Source organism: Montipora foliosa, chromosome 13, assembly GCF_036669935.1.
Source record: "Montipora foliosa isolate CH-2021 chromosome 13, ASM3666993v2, whole genome shotgun sequence".
Classification (NCBI taxonomy): Eukaryota; Metazoa; Cnidaria; class Anthozoa; order Scleractinia; family Acroporidae; genus Montipora; species Montipora foliosa.
The window spans coordinates 20,681,567-20,702,842 of record NC_090881.1 but is presented as its reverse complement, the minus strand read 5'-3'; the positions used below and the strand labels follow the sequence as shown (position 1 = coordinate 20,702,842).

The 21,276-nt window shown below is 38.0% G+C and overlaps 1 long non-coding RNA gene across 1 annotated transcript; it reads left to right on the top strand.

Moving 5' to 3' along the window:
* The first annotated feature begins 241 nt into the window (after window positions 1-241).
* Window positions 242-5,687, top strand: LOC137982871 (uncharacterized). The gene is made up of 3 exons (XR_011118845.1): window positions 242-520; window positions 764-883; window positions 1,303-5,687. It is a non-coding gene; the product is annotated as an uncharacterized lncRNA (long non-coding RNA).
* Window positions 5,688-21,276: the final 15,589 nt, after the last annotated feature.

Genomic DNA, 21,276 nt, shown 5'->3' with positions numbered 1-21,276 from the left:
CCAAAAACTGATGGTTCGCATTCAATCGCAGATATAAACCTTTTGGACTTCTGATAGAGATAAATCCAGTGACCAAGCCTGTCGGGGAGAGAAACCACTATTCTAAAGACCGACCTATTCTTCAGGAAAAAAAACACGTGACTTACAGGACACAACTCATGTAAGACCTAACTAGGGTAATTAACTAGGGTAGGGTAGGAACGAGTTGTGCGCCCGACCAATACTCAAGCATCACCCAACACATAAGCACCCGAACAATATATTGCGGAAGGAGTTGTTGTTTTTCTTCACAGTTGTTTTTCAAATCCCCAGTTTTTGTAATGGGGTTTGGGATAATGGAATAAGTCAGATAAGTACCCAGAGCGTATTTCCTTTTTTTTACCCCGCAACGGGGTACGCCATGATAAAAATAATTAGGAGGCTAAATTTTCTGGGTAAATTATATATTTCTTTAGGTTGCAAAAAAAAGAACGTTCCGGAGTTCAAGAAGGGCGAGATGTGTTCTCAGAGAGGCTGAAAGGTATTTTACTTATAATTGAATAACATGTCATTCTCAAGTGCTCACAAACTGTGCCGGAAGGATAAACCCTCTCCATTATTTTATGCTCAGTGATAGCTCCGCTCTTTTAGCGTTTCGCTACCCAGTAATGGCAACTACTAATTACTGGTTTGCCATATGGCAATCCAGTCGGAAAACGAGTCAAATTTACTCGTTTTCTTTTTCTTTTTTTCTGTTAAAATCATCCATGACTTTTTTTTTCAGTCCTGTAAGTCGGTATCTCCTGATATCACCCGTAAATGAAGAGAAGGCTGAGGCTGCTCCATGAAAAGTTGCTGATCTTGGATCACCGTCTTCAAGGGAAATGCTGCTGCAGGATTCCAGGTACGAAAACTCACATTTATAAGTTATAATTTAGTGACCATCTGTGATTACTGGAAATCCATCGGCTAGACCTATCTGTCTGAGAATCCTTCTTCGTTAATCGAGGATGCTTCTGATAACTGTGAGTTTTCAAACCTTTCCCTTCAAAAGGACATGTAAAGTTGATGATTCGCTGTCCCTCCTTTTTGGCCACTGAACTATTTTTCTTAATGGTAAAATCATAGTAGTTTTGTTTTTTCCCTTACAGATCATATGGTTTCTCTTGTTCATTAAAAAGAGCACATTCGAGCACGAATATGGCCCCATTTAAAAAACTAATACTTTGAGTATTGTCCCTTGATACAGATCTAGGAAACAAAGTGTACAAGTGAATGGAGTATATTTGAAGTCTAATTTGAAGCTGTCTACTTGATATTTAGTTAAGAATTATGCCCCACATTACACAGTACAGAGGGACACCAGTGCTTCATGAGAGGGTCTACCAGCTTCAATACCGGCACGCAGTCTCAACTCTTTTAATTGTCCAGATGAAGACAGTGAAGCTGTGGTTGTAATTGCGATGAATTTTGAAAAACTTTCTCATCTAATTATTACCGGTAGCAAAGGAAGGAAAATTTGAGATTAGGGTTGCACTTTTATTGATATGAATTGGTCTTAGCTAACTAGGATCTACTGCTGATTGCGTTCGTACTTCTTGTTTTTAAGACTCATCCAATATTTATAAGGGTTAGAAAAATATCAAAGTCATGGGATAAGTAGAGAATTGGGGGTGAATTTTGAAACTGGTCTTGTTTATTTAAACATTACTAAAGGTACTGACTAGTGAATGAAGGGTGGTGAGTAAGATAAATAAATGAAAAATAAATGAAGAATAATAGGAGATAAAACTTTTATTATTATACTTGTTAACATGACTGTGAGAGTGTATTAGCGAACAACTTGCAAATAATACTCTCTTAGTTAACAATAAAAGGTGATATGACATAATGCGTGCACCTTAGCAATAACCAATTTCAAGGAATAGATAGAAGGTGAAAATATACACCATGTAATGGCCTGCGCACATTAACATAAAGCTTGCACGAAAGTAAGTAAAAAATATCACGAAATTAGATAAGACGAGCGCATTAACAATACCTTATTAGTAAATATCATTTATTGTGCGACGTGATAGCGATTGTACGACAAATAAGTAAATAAGTCGCGGGTTATAGTATCATGCAATAGCATATGCGCGCGTTCGCAAACAATTTATTGGTGTCTAAGTAGAGGCCAATAATGTCAGAATACTTTGTCAAATTGCTTTGTTATTCAGATATTTCTTCTCTCCCGGGAACAAAGAAACAACTGTTAAATTTGCCTGATAGTAGAACACTAGAAGCAACTCAAAGCAGTATGGTCTTCGTAGTAAATTACGCCATCATCATGAAAATCGCCTATTAGAGGGTACAGTGGGAAAAGATCATACGATACAATTGCGCCCGCACATCAGTACACAACTTACAAATGAACAAATAGATATTTTATTAGTACTTAACGGCGTGTGCTCACCAGTATAAAGCTTTTGAGTAATTTTAAAAGTAGATAGCAACGCGTCTTATCAAGCAACTCGTACTGTGAATCATCAATTAGAGGTTACCAATATCATACCATGTTAATGAGCGCGGGTTCTTAAAACGACTTACAAATTATTTAATGAAGGGGACTAAGGGGGATAATGTCATACGACAGGATACAATGCACGCTTTAGTAGAAAGGTTGCATACATTGTATGAATAATTAGATAGTCATAAAAAGTTATTAACTGGTCTGTGCGTGCTGCATACTACTGATAAGACAGAAGAGGGCAAGAACATTGTTTTTAAAGTAATAATATCGTACATGATGGTAAACACTCATGTGAATAACTCAAAAATGCCAATAATATCGAAAAAAATGATAATGCAAGTTTTAGCAAACAACTTGAAAGTAAAGAAATGGAGGGTAATTATATGATAGCGTGGGCACATCCCAGGGCGAACATTATTAAACAACTTACAACTTTTTTGTAAGTAAACGATGAAAGTACGATCAATTCACAAACCTTCAAATAAACCAGTAGATGTTTATATTTTCTTAGTATTTAATGGCCTGTGCGCAATGGCATATGACTTTTAAGTAATTTAGAAAGTAGAGAGAAAATATTATACAATATGACTGATCACAGTCTCATAAAACAAAAGAAAATTAATGATTTAATGAAGAGGGATAATATTGGGTGACATGATAAAGCGCATTAATAATCAACTTACAAATAAGTAGATGGTCACAAAAACGAATAATATAATGGGCTATATTATGCGGTATGGTGCGCGCTTTTTTAACAACAAAAAAAATATAGAATAAAGGATGATATCATAATAGCGTGCCCGCGGCAGAAGACAACTTGCAAGTGAATCAGTAGAGGTAATTATGTCATAATAGCGTGCAGTCATTTACTATTGCATTTAATTGTCTGCGCGCATTGGCACACACTACTTACAAGTAAGTAGAGAATAACAGTATCATACAACATGATGGGACACGCACGTGTGCTCACCACTCATAAGAGAGTAAGTAGAGACTTATAAATATAATTATACTATAAATGACCTGTGCATGTTAGCAAAGAACTTGAAATAAGAATAAGTTGATAATGATACTATCATACTACTGAGCATGCATGAAGGTAATATAAGTATTATACAAAATAAGTTGGATGTCACAAGACATATAGAATGCTGCGTATTACTGATAAGTAAGAATTATAGCATGTATGATGGTGAACACTCATAAGAATAACTACAAACCAATAATATCAAAAAAGATTTTAGTGTGCGCATTAGCAAAAAACTTCAAAGTAAATAAATAGAGGGTACTATTATATGATAGCGTACGCACATTATTAAACTTCTTACAAAATTTATAAGAGAAGGATGTTAATGTCACTTCACTTCATGTTGTATGCGTGTTAGTGAACAACTTGTAGATAAAGAGCGTACAGTGTAAAATCCTGCAATATAACTATGCATGCATTAGCAAACAACCTTCAAATTAAATGTTTATATTTTATTAGCAATTAGTGGCCTGTGCACATCTGCATATGGCTTCTGAGTAATTTAGAAAACAGAGGGAGAACATTTACAATATGATGGATCATGGTCTCTTGAAACAACTTATAAATGACTTACTGAAGGGGGAGAACATTATGTGACATGATAACACACATTAATAAATCAACTTATGTAGAAATAAGTAGATGGTCACAAAAACGTATAATATATTAAGGGTCTGAAATAATATCACATGGTATGGTGCACGCTTTTTTAACAACATAAAAAGAGGACAGAGTAAACGCTGATATCATGTGACATAATATCGTAGCCGCGTTAGAAAACGACTTGATATCCTGCACGCATTAGCAAGCAACGTACTCATAAACAACAACTTGGTTATAGAAATTTATTATTACATTAAATGGACTATGTGCATTGGCATAGTGCTTACAAGTAAGTAGAGAATAGTAATAATAATAAGCATACAACACGATTGGACACACGTGTCTGCTTACAACTCATAAGAGAGTAAGTAGAGACTAGGATAATCATACTATAAATGACCTGCGCGATAGCAAAGAACTTTCCATAAGAATACGTTGATGATACTATACGACAATTTTATGGCCTGCAAACAATTTGTGACTGAGGGGGGTAGCTTAAATAAATTTAGTGGTGAGTGTGCACGAAGGTAATGGTATTATAAATGATAAATGCAATGATGAATTATGATGGAGCACGCTTGTTTGTTAACAAACTACCGCTAAGCAGAGGTTACTAATCTCATACAATCTCATGACATTTGGAAGTTAGCAAACAACTTAGAAGTAAATAAATAAGCAGAGGGCAATGGTATGAGGCACTGGAAGCGTTTGTCAACAACTTTCTAGTACGGTAACAAAGTAGGGGCTCATGCATGATATGTACAATAAGAAGGGTAAAATAATATCGTACAATTAAAAGGGCTGTCTGTGTTAAAAATGTTATGTTGTGGGATAATAATTATCATACCATTTATTTTCATGTGTTTGTACCATACAAGTAAATAAATTAAGGTGAATATCGTACGAAGTAATGGCATGGGCAAGTTAACAAACCCCTTGGCATTGAATTATACTGTCTAGTAATAATGGTGGATGCAAATTAAGTAAAGAAAGATCTAATATTAAAACTAGAAAATTGAGAGATAAAAACTTAAAACTTTAAAATAAATAGGTATTATAAAACATCAAGGCCAGAGTCAAAGTTCACCCTCATTGTACAGGATCAAATTAATTTAAATCAAAGACTTCATAATAAGTGCTGAATGCTTGACCAAAAAAAAGGGTCAGGATTCTTTTTCACCTTTGAATTTTATTACGTGCAAGATTCAAATGGGTCAGTTTTTTTAGAAAAAAAAAGGGTCTTTGTTTTTATGTACATGTGTAAACAGGAACTTTTATAGGTAGTTTTTTGCTTGCTTCAGTCCTGGAGCTATTTGGATCTTGTTATGGTTCAATTATAATATTATATGCCAACTTTGCCAGGACCTAGCCCGGGTGGTCTTTGATTGAGGGGTTCAGCTGGCCCGGGGTTTTCCTCCAAGGGGTAAGTGGACGTACGAGGAGGTTGTTCACCCAGCTGTTGTTCCACAACTCCTCTTTCATTTGTAATTGACTTGAGGGTAGACTGAAATACACTAATGTAATTTGGGCACGTAAGACTGCATTATACTTGTACCCAGATTAAAACCAATAATAAAAAGTAGACTTTGCATAAAATGTCTTTCTTGTGGTTGCATTAATGGGATATTGAAAGTTCATATGTCTTAAAATGAATGGTATCGAAAAATTCCAAAAGTAGTGGACTCTAATTCCAGGCTCTGAAACATTGTGATTTGTTCTAATTTTCTTAGACTTTTGCCCAATCTAGTTGCTAGGCAATGGGTGGGACAGTCCCAAGCAGAGTTTGAAGATACAACCCCCCATAACACCGTCGGGTACTCTACCCATTGGGGAGAAAGCATTCTTGGGGATAGGGACCCAAGTCGAAATTAGATACATTTTTAAGGCCCTAAATTTACTTAAGGGAAAAAAGATAACTCATAATTGTGTAACTGATAGGTCGTTGTATTTCTTTTCCTCTGTACACAGACGTTTAGTAACATGGTTAGTACAGTTTTAACAGACTACACATTTAACATTTTGCGCGTTGGGGTGGATACTGCAATTTAGTGACCCTATCTAACCAATATCTAAGGATCACGATACCAAAAATGCCAAAACGGATACCCTATTTAAGGACTGTATGAGCACCTCAAAAACCCTACCCTATCGCGCGGCATATACCTGTACAGCGAATATAAGAGAAGTTCCCCCCCCCCCCCTCCCCCCGTGTGCTTCTCAGGAGTTCTTGCAGCTCACTGGTTGACCAGCTTCGTGAAAAGGTCCCCTTAAAATGTTGGTGTTGTACAGTAGTCCTCGACACTCCATCTTTTTTTCTATTTCTTTACGAACATGTTACTTCAAAGTCATCGAGGCTGTTTCGCGCGCGCACCTCCTCCTCGCGGGAATGAAGGTGGAATGGTACCCCCGAAATATAATGTCAAGATTGCTTGTTCGCAGCTGAAAATGTTAAAACTGGAATCTTATTACGCTTGAGAATCCGTCCCATTTTGAGAGAATTTCACCACATTTGCAGGGCTAAGCAAGTGAACTTTAACATGTTTAATTAAGATAATTGAACAGTGGTATAATTTTCCCATAGAAAAGGCCCTAGCCACTATGGTTTACATTAGTTCAATGCTCATAAAAGGTGCAAAATGAATTTAATTCCCTCCGCATATAATTGATCTATAATCCACAAGTGCATTGCAGCTCAATATTCCTCATTAAAAGAGTGCTTAATCTCATTAGAAGTCAATATTATGTGCTACAGTCATTTGTGAATAGTTGTTTTATGATATGAACCTAAAAGTAAAATATTTTATCAAATATGTTATAACAATTTTCGACAGGATGCTAATAGGGTGTGGCACCCTGTAAAACGAGGGGATATTGAATACATTGACTTAGTTTCAGTTCGGGGGTCATCAGTAGGAGCCTTTTTCACCCGAACTTATACCATTTCCCAAGTAGATTCATTACTATAACGGCCTTACCCAGTATCATTTTACGTCGAACACAGAGCTACTAATAATTAAAGAAATTAAAGATGGAAGAACTACTACTATATTCCATCGCTTCCTACTTAGTCAAGTTATTCATTAACTTTCATTTATTGATACCCACCCCTGTAGACCCGGTCCGTGGAACCCTGCGTGGACCTGTGCGTGGACCTGGTCCAAGGACTACCTCTGTGGACCCAGTTTATGGAACGCAATTTATTTTTGTTTAAATTGTCACAATGTCGTTTCCAGGGATTTCGCCATCGACAGTGAGGCGGGCAAGACTCGGTAGAAAAATACCCTGAAAGAGATGGTATCATTCGTCGAAATTGTAGACGAAACTGCTGCTACTTTAAAACTTTTATTCCCTACAGTCTAGATTCTCTCAGATTATAGTTAGCGCAAACTCTTATTCGAGTTCTATTAAAACCTACAGTAAGCGCTAACCCGGTGTCACAGTGATGTGTATCAACTCGGACCATAACACTAAAGTTCCGGGAACCCCTTTGAATCCTGTCAATCTGCTCAGCTAATACGTTTGTCCCTAAGATTCTTCGCCCGGGAATAATCAATGTCGTGCTGTCTGGCGATTTTGCCCACACGTCTGAAACCGGGCTCCCCGCGTTTCAGTCTCTTTTCCAAATGCGTGCTAATAGCCAAGCCAATGAAATTCGATCCCGATCTTGCGCAACTATACCCCAACCGCGCTGTCTGACTCCTTTACTTCTTGTTTTGGCGTTACCTGTAGTAGTCCGACCCATTGAGTCTGCAGCGTACCTTTTTCCTTTCTGCTCAATCTTCCCAACCGGGCAGGGCTCTCAAACGTTAGACTTCGGCAGAGGTCTTGGCCTCAAACGCTTGTTACGACCTTTTTATACCTTGCTGGATTCGTTCACGAGTGTTTTGAGCTTCCCTCCCCAATTCATTAATAATTCATGAGCCTAGCAGCCTATCAAAACATCGATAAAACGTCACCTGTATGAGCTTTATATCCTGATAAAACACTGCTCGTTAGTATTCTTTATATAAAGAATACTAATAAGGCATAGCTTGTTTTTCTTGTACGCTAATATTCACCTCTCACAATTTGAACCATTGTTTCGAGTCCATAGGGACACGCTCTTTGTGGAATGTTTTTGAAGCCGTTCAAAAAACTCGCAGCACGTGTTTTATAAAACACTGCTGCTCATTTTTTAAACATTATGTAACAGGGTTTCTGTTTTTGTCTGAGAAGGGTCTTGGGTTTGAACCCATTGGCATTCATTTCTTCGATCAGTGACGGCTCATTTAGATGGCGAGGAAATGTCTTCTTGGGACTTTCCTTCGAGGGTTCTTCCTTTTTTAATTTGGTGGGAGATTTTATTTTTACACTTTTATTTGGGGGTCCTCGCCCCGGTGCCTCGGCCACTTTCACCATGCATTTCGCGAGATGCTGTTGGCGTAAAATGGAGGATACCTAAACTTCGAGCCAGGATTCGAGCTAGGATCCGAGCTAGGATTCGAGCTAGGATCCGAGCCAGGATTCCAGCCAGGATTCGAGCTAAGATGAGCTTTCTCCGCTATTTATTCTCGAATCTCTCGGTTAGGTTAGGTCTATTTAGGTTGGTTCTAGTCTAGTTAGGTCTAGTTAGGGTTAGGGTAGGTCTCGGTTAGGTTAGGTTAGGTCTCGGTTAGGTCTCGGTTAGGTCTCGGATCCTGGCTCGGATCCTGGCTCGGATCCTGGCTCGGATCCTAGCTCGGATCCTGGCTCGAGTCCTGGCTCGGATCCTGGCTTTATTCTTAGTTTATCTCCATAAAATGTCTTGACACAAATACAAGACGGTAATGATGTTACGATGATGAGATCCCTTTGTGAGGAGGTCCAAGACGAGTTTATCGTTGTCTCCTTCCTCAATCAGATCGTCCAGAACCATCAATCCTCTCGTCTTGCCAAACCACATATCTAAATCCTCTGCAGTAAGAATCCCTTCATGCAGTTTCAAATCTTGTTGACTGGGGGTTTCAACCCTTCCTACCAAGCTCCATAATGGTAAAACGTCCCTCCGGCACCCCCACCCCAGATCCTGGGACACATCGGTAGGTAGGGTATGTGTTTCAACAACTTGCCAACCCATGTCCGCTTGTGATTATGATGACGATGAGGGTGACAATAGAAGTGACGATGAATGTAGACCACGAGCAGTCCCTCTTTCGCTGCTTAGTTAGTCGAGCTCGAGAAGAAGATATGCACGAGAAAAAAAATGGCCGCGCGAAATCTCGATTCAAGGAGGCGCCATTTTTTTTTGTCGCCTATCTTCAGCATACTATGGCTTGCAAATTCTATTCAAAACATATATAAAGGGCTCAGACAGTAGATTAAATGGGAAAAAAAAGAATTCAATGCCCGAGTTTCGCTCAGTTCAAAAACAAATTCTCAAACGGTGTTTTGACCCTTGTTAATAATACAAGTAAAATTTAGGTTAAATTGCGGAATAACCCGCAACTTATATTTGCCCTTGATTGAATAAGAATAAGCTCTATTGTATTCCGACTCGTTCTTCAAAGAATGCCGCCAAGGGGAAGCAATAGTGGTGAGGTGTTGCGGGGTATTCTGCAATTGCTCCAAAATTTATTTTGTCTGTAACCAACCTCTTCAGATAAAGTTTACATCATCAAAGAGGTTAATGAGAGATTTATTGTTTGTGACATCCGACACGGCGCCCTTGACATAACTCGTAAACTTCATGTTGTTGTTTGTTTGTTTTTTATTGTCCACGAATTTCACTGGTTGTTACCCAGAGTCGGGTGTCCAACAAAAATCTTTTGTAGACCTTTGACCACGTGACTGGTTCAGTACATTCTCATTGGCCACGCACCAAAAATCGAGAATAGGCTCAATGTGGGTCAAGCCGACTTTTCCTTGCTCTTTCAATTAAATCAAAATGCTTCGGCCATATTTTCTTATTATTTGATGTTCTCAATATGTTTCATAACTAAAGAGAATGTCAGTTGTTAGGTCTTGTTTTGTATTTTAAAAACAAAGTAAACAACTTGTTTTGAAATCTCAGCGTTTTTCATGAAATCCATGCATTTAAAATTTCACGCTTGCCTTCTGCACGGACTTTTATTATAATACTAAATAGGCACTTTAAGTGTACAGCAAGTGTTTTCAAAGCCTTTTTGCGACATTGTCGTTACAAATTTGGTTTCAAAAAATTTGACACAAAGGTTTTTTCCCATTATAATCATACATTAATCTTGCAAGCAAACTCATAGAATAATTTGGTCAACGCCTATTGCAATTTGCATTCAGACTAGCAGATTTGCTAGGGAAGCCAAATTAGCAACAGTAGCAGTGATTTTCACGGGAAAAGCATATCGTGACGTTTTCCTCGTGTAGATGTTGCAAACATAAGGTTACACGTGGCACACTTTGTTGTCACTTGGATTAAGCATTGGAATTTACACCCACCAGCCAATCAGCGACTTTCGTGAATGAAATAAATTGAGGCCCAATTTGGAGACTCATCGATTCGCCTTTGGGCATACAGCTTTTTGCCTGTGCTGAGGAAGTTTATCAACCTACCGTTACTGGAAGAAGAAGTGATGTTGACGAATATGACGCTGCGTTCCAGACACATGGACGACTTCGAAGAAGACAAATGAAAAGTCGGACCATAGTAAAGGTGAAGTATTTGCATGCAAAAACAGGTGCGCACAAAGTTATCGCACTTAAGTGGGGCAATGTTCTGTTTTGTGGTGTATTTCTCTTGAGAATTAGCTCTCATTAAGTGAATTCTGCTGTGGAAGGTTCAAGGTTTTTTAGTTATTTTTGTCTATATTATGTCTTCGCAGCACCCGGTTGTCCGTCAAAAGGTCTTCTAAAAATAGCCCTCAAATCTTGGATACCAAAGGACTTGTTAGAAAGTTCCAAAATACTACTTTTCAAATGTTGACGAGAATAAAGCGAATTTTATCGATAACAGACGCAGCGAACAAACGTGAATATGTCTTGCGATTTGCAAATTAGGAAACAACTTCTCTTCATACTACTTGAGAGAGAGATAGCGAATGATTTGGATCTTGCACTCATCGTGAAATTTCCTTAAATAAACCTTGTTTTATCTCTTTTCTTAAAGATCGGACGCGATGCAAATTGTGACTCCAAATTTAATGTTATTACCTTCTTTGCAGTGCTTTTTAAAAAGTGTACTATTACATTTTCGTTGATACAATGCCCTTCATTCACATATTACACTATCACCTACAGCCAGACTTGCAAACACACAAAACGTGTTGTCCTACCCACTCTGAGTTCGAACGAACCAAATCCTAGAATAAACTTCGGCAATTCATTAAATTACGTACTCATTTCAAATGCAGAAATTTATACTTTTTTAGGTGAGCGCGCTTAACATTTAAAATCCATCATTAAAAAAACGTTACGAAACTCCTTATGTTGCGATGTCTTGGTCCAAGACCATGCCTCCATCATTAGGCTAGCGAATGAAAGGAGGAAGGCAAACCAAGCTTAGGTCTACGGACACATGGTAATATAATATCTACTTAACGCATGACACCCTTCCCAGTCACCACGCCCTTGAATTACCTAAGAACATGTCACCTTGCCCTCCCCTTCATGATTTCTTCTACAATCAGTGGCAAAAGTCTTGGGACACTCGCCCTTTTTGAAGTTGGTTTTCTGAATGAGTTTGAATAATTGCCCCCTCCCCTCTATTTCAACTTTGATTTGGGGGGAAGGGGGAACTTGTATTTTGAAGTTTTTAGTGGAATTTTGACAGTTATGCTTAGTTTCTGACGTCTGAGAGGTTTTCAGGCCTATCCTGATACTAGCGTCCCAACTACTTTTGCCACTGATTATAGTTTTATTCCCGTTTTAACCACATAGCCCTTTCCTACCCATCTCTATTTTCCCGCCACTCAACGAGTCCCATATGTTTTTTTAGAATAATTACATAGGTGATTAATGCTGCTTTGATTGGTTGCACTTGAGGTAATTGTCGTACGAGATAATCACCAAAACGGTTTTTCAAAGTGGCCCCAAGCCGCGTTGTCGAGGTGACAGACGAAGAAATTAATTGTTTGAAAGAAAATGCATATTTTAAGAGTAATCACCTACGTAATAATACTAAATAAATTTTCACCTCGCCTTCGGGAAATAGTTATTAAGCAGTCATCATGACAACCTTGTAATTTCTTTTTTTTGCGCCGTTTTCCCTAAATACAATTCATGAGGTCATGTAATTCTCTTGCGATTCCGTTTATGCAATGCAGCACCTATTGTTATAAACCTATTATTTTCATGAGGTCATTATCTTATCCCTCCCCATAGTTAAATTTAGATGGAATGTCCAAAAGGCACTCGCAATTCGCTCCAATTAGAGGTATACTAGGAATTAAATTCACAAAAATTGTCTTGATGTACCCTTTCTCGGACCGTTCCGTAACTTTAGCATCATAAGCAGACTATATTACAAAACAAAAAATTCAATTTCAGTATTCATGTACTTGTCCTCAGTGTTTCAGGCCACCTCCGACGCCGCCAATTAGTACCAAAGAGCAGTACCCAAAAATATCTATCGATCATAGCAGATAACGTATTAACCATCGCCTCATCTTCAAAGCAAACGAAATCTTTTTAAAACTTTGCCTCATCTCATTATGTGCTATGTAATCCATTTAAAACAACTTGATCTTGAAGAACACAATCAGGACTTGATAGAACTCGGAGTGGAAGTACTTTCCTTTTCCCATAAAAAATAATGATCACATTCAATCTGTCCGTAATGCCAACGCTTTCTGTTACAGAACTCGTAGAGTTGAATAAAACAAGTAATTTTCCATTCTGATAATATCAGTCGTATATATTTTCAACTTTTAGCCGCTTTCACTCATCTTTTAAACCAGCTTGGACAACTGAAATGCCAGTAATTGTCATGGATATCGTAAGTACTCTTTTTGGTCTCGACTGCACAAGCCTTGAATAAATGTCTTGTTAACATTTACATTGTATTTTTTTTTTTTTTTTTTTGTCACCCGTAGCTGGACGCTTATTACTTGAAATTCCAATGCTACGCCTTTATTGGAGACTTCTAACAGAGAACCGTAAGTCTTTCTTTAACATTTTTCATCTGATGCTCAAGGGGTGCCCTTATTCAATCCATTTTAACAGCCATTTTCGATTTCTGTGTCATTGCTTGTAAAAATGATAAACTCTTAAACCGATTTAAAACAATTTAATGAATTCAAATTATGACATCATTTTAGCGAAATTAAAAAATTGAGTATTTTATCGTGTTAATGTTGTCATACCTGTTATTCTCAACTCTTAGGCATGTTCACTTTAAAACCAGCACACACACAACTAAAACGCACATATTGCCAAGGAAACTGTAAGTACTCTTTTCAATTTCATTAGTGCTATATAATATTCATATTAAACTCGCTTCTTTATCCGTAACTAGGGGCACATTGCAAGACATTTAAATTCTACGCCGTCGCTGGAGACTGGCAACATCGACCTGTGAGTACTTCTGACACCATTCATCCGCAAAATGTTTCGTTGTTTCCTCTTATTCAATTCATATTATCAGGTACATCTTGTTCCCGGCAAACATCCAACGCCCTTCTCCAGTTATCACATCCGCTGGTAACGTCTAAACAGTGATTACTTCTTTTCATAGCATTTTCATACAGCCATTTTTCACTCAGGACAATCCATTACCAATTAAGAGAACCCCAAAATAAGGCGCTTGAAATCATAAGCACCTAATTCCGCATTTTCCTGTTTTTTCAAAAACTGGTCGTTTCCCTCACCTGTAACTACAGCTGCAAAATGAACCGACCATTTTCCGAAATCTTACTCAATAATTTCAACATTAAAATTTGAAAAATCCCTCTCTTCCGCATACCATCCGCTAACGATAAATTTTAAAAACAAATAAATATAATAAACGCGAAAATGAATTAATAAACCATAACTATTTAAAATAAATAAATAAACTGAATAACTTTAACAATCGTTCTAACTCTACTCCATAGATACAGATAAAATTCGCATCAAACATCCCAGTTCTAGAACATCAGACACACCACATCCGAGATGCCAAATCACTAATACACCCTTTTTGTTATATCTGTATTATCACAATTTTACGGCTTCCAAGAAATTTGCAACAAACCTCAAGAACGTATAGAATACAGAGAATCAGTTTTGAAAAGAAATTACAAATCTTCTGTGGCACAGCCCGTTCCTGTTTCTTCTTATTTTTATCATTTCTTCGTTTCACAGGATCATATCGCACGTCTTTCACAATTAAGCTGTGCATCTTATTTGCATTGGTGCTGGACACTAAACGAAAATACTGTACATCCCACAAAGGCTCGGTGCAGGTTTGTTTTAATACCATTGCGCAAAGGATGCTATCATATTCTTTGAAGAATCTGCTGTATATATTTTCTGTATTGACCCAGAGCAGTTGATTACAATATTTATTCATCTCACGAAAACTGAGTACAGTTAGCTTCCGGCTCATTTTATTTTAACCAACACTTAAATTCTCATAACAGGAAATTCAAGTCCTACGCCGTTATTGAAAACTGCTATAACATCAAACTGTAAGTACTTGTTTATGAGACTTTGCATTCTCACGTAAATGTGTCCGCTTATTCCATCCATTTTCCAGGTGGGTTTTTGGTTAACCAGTTGCCACATTCCCTAGTATCGTCCACACAGTGAGTACTTCTTTTCATACCCTTCACTTACAGCTATTTTCCATTTTTCTCTCATAAGTATAATATTATTGCAATCCTTGCGATTAATTAAAGAAATCCGGCCCTTAGAAAATCTTGCACTATACCGGCTTTTACAACTGACCAACCGTTCCTGCGATTTGAAAATGTAGTTCAGTATTTCCTTAGCCTGCAACTACAAATTAGTAGCCCCTCCAAAACACAACGATCAAGAACCTCAAACTGCTCAGGGAACCTTGGACACAACGACAAGAGATTATCGGTAAAACCTATCGCAATTTAGTGTTTATTTCTAGCCAACAGCACAGCAGACCATCGATTTCCCGAAATTTTACACGATGATTTCACTTTGTTTTTCAAAACATTTGCAAAATCCTTCTCATCTCTTTGTCTCATTTTCTTCTCTTCCTCTTTTCCGCACGATAAATTTTTACAACAATTAATAAATATAAAAATAAACAAACTATTAAACCGATTTAAAAGTTAAACACGACTCTCATCACATCTTTTCATCTTCCTCACCGATCATTTTTGGCAATATTCCTCCCCCAACCCCAGTCAATGAATTCACTCTATTCTTGGCCAATTTCTTAACCATTGACACCAACAGTAATTCGGAATGGAAGTGAGTCTCTGTAGATGCAGATAAACATATCACCTCAACCAACCCATTTCCAGCTGTTATTACCCCCTGTAGATCATTAGAAGTATTGAGAAATTACTTTGTTTAGACCCAAAACCATTGATGGACCTTTCCCTATAACTGTATCACTTATCATTCCAGTTTACAACCTTCGCAAGAAACTTGCAACATAGCTGACAGACTTTCAGTTAAAGATCTCCAAACCGTCGTTAGTATGTGATTTAATAACCTTCGCTAACGAAACCGTCTTGCCAAATCACTAATACGCCTTTTTTTTTTTTATGGTTTTGTTATCAATAATATACAGCTTCCAAGAAATTTTCAACACGGAGCTTTGCAACAAAACTGACAGATTGCAGTGCAGTTACTTATCTCCAAAGAGTAAGTATATCATTAATAGCCTTTCGAACTTAAATTACCCTTAGAATTGTATAATAGTACTTTATCATGTTTTATAATGTCAGCCCATCTTTATCCCAATTCGATATTCCCTCGCAGAAATACCATCATTAAGGAATGCCAACGTCGAACTGTAAGTACTTCTTTGACAATCTTCATCCGGAAAAGATCTTAAATGTGTGTCCGTCCTTATTCGCTCCATTTTCAGATACGTCTTGTCCACAGCAGACGATGATTTTTGAGGTTCTTCGCTTTTTGCACCCACTAGTAACGTCCGCACAGTGAGTATCCATTTTGCCAATTTCGGCCACTCTTCTATTATTACTATTGTTGCAATTAAACAATCCCTCAAGTCTCGCGCTATAGTGTTCCTACGCTTCGAAAGAACGCTCGTCTTCTTCAGCTGAAGCAATGCAGTACCACCCGCACGAAACACCTTCATCACAACTCCCCTCGATACTGCTCAGAAAACCTCGAATACAACGACAGAGATCGCCAGCAAATTAGTATTTATTACGACCCAACAGCACAACAATCCACTGATTTTCAAACGCCGTTAACTGAACTCTATTTTCCAAAAATCTCCAAGTTCTTATTTCTCCTCACACAATCCACATATTTTAAAAGAAGATAATAATAAAAGATGTAAACTCTTAAACTGATTAAAAAAGCGACTTTGTCACATCATTTCATCTACACTGCCGATTTCAGTCGTCAGTGCTATTATATTTCAATATATCTTGCCCCTCTCCCTTCACACCACCCACCCCACCCCACCCAAATCAATGAAGATGTTTCCTTCCTCACTAATTCCTCCCCCCTTCCCTCTCTCCCTACCGAACCCTAATACCAATAATTTAACCAGTTCCCACCTCAGAGTGACACTTAAAAATTTTACTCTGGGTAGCGCCAAATGATTTTACTCTCCGATTGGCATAGCTTTGGGACCAATGGGTTAATCCCAATTCGAACACAAACTCCGCAGGTAGGGTTACATTCCAATCTCGTTCCCAGGACCTTCCCTTTAGCTTTGGGGAAAAAGAAACCACAGAAACCCTTCATAATATTTCCCTCATTACCCATCCCCAACCCTTCGTCTTAGCTTGAATCGTAACAGCATAATAAGCGAACATACATTTCCCTCTTACTACCTCAACCTATATTTACCCTACTCGACCCTACCCTCTCACATTTGACTATAACGCCACACTGAAGTAAGAGACTCAATCTCCTTTCAATTATTCATGAGGACATTTCACCTTAAAATAACAATGATGGTGGTGGTGATGGTGATGATGATGATGATGATGGTGGTGGTGGTGGTGGTGGTGGTAGTGGTGGCATTACTGTACCTCAGTCGAGCAAGAATACAACCTCGTCAAGATAAAGGCTGCTCTGAAAGTCTACAAGAATCTGGACCCGACCATTGCAGTTGTGAGAAAGTTTGAAGAAAGAGCAGGTGAGGTGGGACACCATTCATTTTTAAAGGATAGCATGAAGTATGCAGCAGAGCTCGGTCTTGGCCTGGACCTTGAGCACCCGTCACCCTGCATCACCCAGGGGGGAGTAACAATCACAGACAAGAAGATCAAAGTTGCCTTGAAGGAAACTGTAGAAAAGCAGAATACACAGGCTGTGAGGGAAGAGAGGTGGCAAGGAAAGCTGCACACAAGTAGGTGGGAGGATGTAAGTCTGAGTAAAGCAGGTTGCTTTGCTTGGCTTAAGGACTGGACGTTGTGTCCGTCTAACACCGTTGCAGGAGTGATCGAGCTCTACGAGCAACTATTGCCAACACGAATATATTACAGTCACAAGGTGCGAGCCCGACCAGCTACTGAAGTGGCATGTAGGCTATGCAGTAGATCAGCAGAAACAGTTCAGCATATTCTAGCTGGATGTCCCACCTTGGCCCAGAACAAGTACTTGGAAAGGCACAATAACGCCTTGAAGATCCTGTTCTTCGAGATCCTGAAGGACGCAAACCTTATTGACAAAGTCCCACCATGGTTCTCCCAAGTAAAACCCAAACCGGTATATGAAAACGACCAGTTTCAAGTCTACTGGGATGTCCCGCTGTATGCTGAGCACACCGAGGTGAGAGCAAACAGAATCGATGCCCGTTTTATCGACCACCAACAGGAGAAGGTGATAGCACTAGAGATGAGCTGTCCATGGATTGATAACCGAACAAGTAAGGAAGAGGAGAAGACAGCCAAGTATGCCCCCCTAAGATGGGAGATAAAGCGACAGTACCCTGGGTACGATGTGCAACAATACAACATCATTATTGACGTGCTAGGTGGATGGTCCACAGACATGGAGGAGGGAATGAGGAATTTACTCGGGTCAAGAGTGAGAACTAAAGGAGTCCTGCTAAAGATGCAGAAATCGGTCTTATCAAGCTCTCTTAATATTGCCCGCACTTTTAAAGTAATCACATAAACTTTACGAGCAATATAACACGAATTTCATTTCAGCAAAGGATATTATTGTAAAAAAAAAATGTATTATTATTATTATTTTTTTTTTATTATTCTTTTTTTTTTTTTTTAAATTTTAGCAATCACTTATTTTATATTTTCACATAGTTTAATAGATTTAAGTGGATAATACTTTTAGAAAGATATTTGTAAATAGGACTTGAACATGGTGTTTTTAAGGAGCTCCTGGGTTACGATTAACGCCCCAGGTAGCTTTAAGGTATTGACATTCAAAAGTTTCAAACTGTCATAATAATAATAATAATAAATACCCATTTCAACCCAATCAACTTCGAACTTAACTAGCGCTAAGTGGCCAACTACAGACAATAAATGATGCAGATCCTTTACCAGAGCAACTCCATTTCAAATTAATTGTAATTCTTAAATCTAAATCTCACTTTTGTGTTGTCTAAGACGCCCATTTAATTACATTTACTTACAAATACACTTTTCACACTTTACCCGATCAACAATGTACAACCCCTACACCTACACGAATAATTCTATGTAATCCCAAATCAAGTAGGTCTCGTTAGAACAAGACTGTCATAGTAAGCCTTTCATATAACACATTTAATGGCCCCATATTTACTTGTATTTTACACCCAGGACTGTACAAGTGAAGCAGATCACGACCAATGCAAGAAAAGAGCAGAACTTCAAGGCCAGATAACGATTACTTTAAACAGTAAGTTACAGCTTTCAAGAGAAAATGATGTTAAATTTGAGATTTGTGATGCCTCCCAGTTTAAAGCAGGCGCTAATGACAATATAGCCACAGAGGATTACAGCCAACTGTAAGTATCTTTTTAAAAAATTACGTTATTTCTTGCTTCTGGACTTGTTCTTTTCATGGAAGTTTTATTTGTAAGTTTTCCTATGGGCGGCCTACCTTCGTTTGCAACATAGCCGTTGCACATCGCAATTTCAAATCATAAGTACAATATTTAATTTCCAGTTTTCTTCTTCGGAGACGTTAAAATCTCCAACCGACATCAATGGTTCCTAGATATTGTGAACCCAGTAGGTAACATATGATCGATGTACCGGTAAGTGCCTTTCAAACTTACTTACATTTTTAAAATGTTGATGATTTTAGAGTATTCAAACGTATTAATTATTACCAGACCAAATGTAAATTTCTTTTGAGCACGTTGCCTTTTTTTCAGCTGTTTAAGCAAGCACATGACAACAAATGGGAAATTAAAACCTTTAGCACCAGTTAACAACATTCATATTGTGTAAGTACATCCCACCATCAATGATTTGGGCCTTTTTAAAAGTTAATTTCATTCTCCCTACATCATGTTTGCCCTTTTTTTTTTTCTTTGGTTTTTGTTTTTGTTTTTTTTGTTCATAGACGACACCCCTTGACAACAGCTGCTAATACTACTAGCTCTTCTTCTGCATCCGCCACATCCAGGTTTCTTTAGAACAACGTCATAAAATTATAAATGACTTTTCCGTTCTTTTTCTGCGTAACAATTTAACAAATTTCTTTTGATGCCGATTTTAAAGTATCACGTAAACTTATTCATAATTAATTCTAAGAGACACTATTCCTGTTAAACTCTCATTAAAGGGATGCAGAAGAGTACATAAGTAGCCTGGACAAAAAAAACTGTACAACAACTTATAGCAACTAAAAACACATTAAAAAATTCAACTTAAATTAAAGCAGTTGTATGAAATTCCAACGCTCTGCACAGATCTCCTTAACCTCAACCCACCACTCTTCCATCCCTTCCTCCTCAGTTCCCAAACTGTCCCTAGCCCCTCCCCCCCCCCCCCCCCCCCCCGCCTCCACTCCTCCCACTCTACCCAACAATGATATCAGGCACACAAAGCTTTATAATTATTATGCAAATAAACTACGCGCTTCACCAAAAACATGAAGCGCTAACTTGTTTTTCTTCACTGCGCAAAAGGCAACCTGTCAACGACTGTCACGTTTCTTGGACAAACCGACAAGAACAATTCAATGAAAAAAAGTGTTGCGAGCAGTCGCTCCTTGAGGAACAACTTTTCGCAAGTCTGAGGCTAGCCAATCCTTATCATCCTTTTCCGAAGATTAGCCTTTTTGTATACAGTGTTTAACTAATTTGCAGGATAATTTGAAAACCAACCATGCCGTCATAAGGACATGTAATTTTAAGGGGCCCTTTCCTCTCCTCCTAACTTAACCATTCACCCCCCCCCCCCCCCCAAAACCCGGTAGCATAGTACCCTTTTACGTACATGAGGTCATTTACACAGTTTTCATTCCTCAATATCTTTGATCACTGTCCCTTCCATTCTCCCTACACACTTTTCCGTCGTGATGTAAGTTCTGGTGCTGTAAAAATGAGACGAAATCTAATCAAAACACTTCAACACTGCCAATAAACAAATAACGATTTGAAGCAAGATTTAAAACGATAACAAACACTACTTAAGTCCAGAACTCTTTAAAGTTTTGAATACTCCTTTTCAATAATACTTTATCAATTTGTTTTGGAACGAATACTAGTTTTTGCAATTATAAATAATAAATAAATGAATAAATATATTTCAAAATTGAAGGGACAAGAATGTTACAATGCTTCTTTTATTAAAGAACTTTAAATATACGTGAAACTCATCTCGATTGCTTTTAAATGCAGTTTAATTTCCTAACTTTTTAAACTTTACCATTTGCCCAAAGCTCAATCAACCTCGTTTTTCCTTGTCGTTTACGCGGCATCTTTTCTTTCCATAACATTTCTTTTTTCGTTTTTTCTCAGCATTTTCTTTGTAATGACCTTACACCTCGACTCGGCCAAATCAGCGATCATTTCACCTACGATTTCGCTCTAACGATGCTTTTGCCTTTTTAGTTTACTCCTGCTCGTGGTGTAACAATGTCTCATTTGACCAAC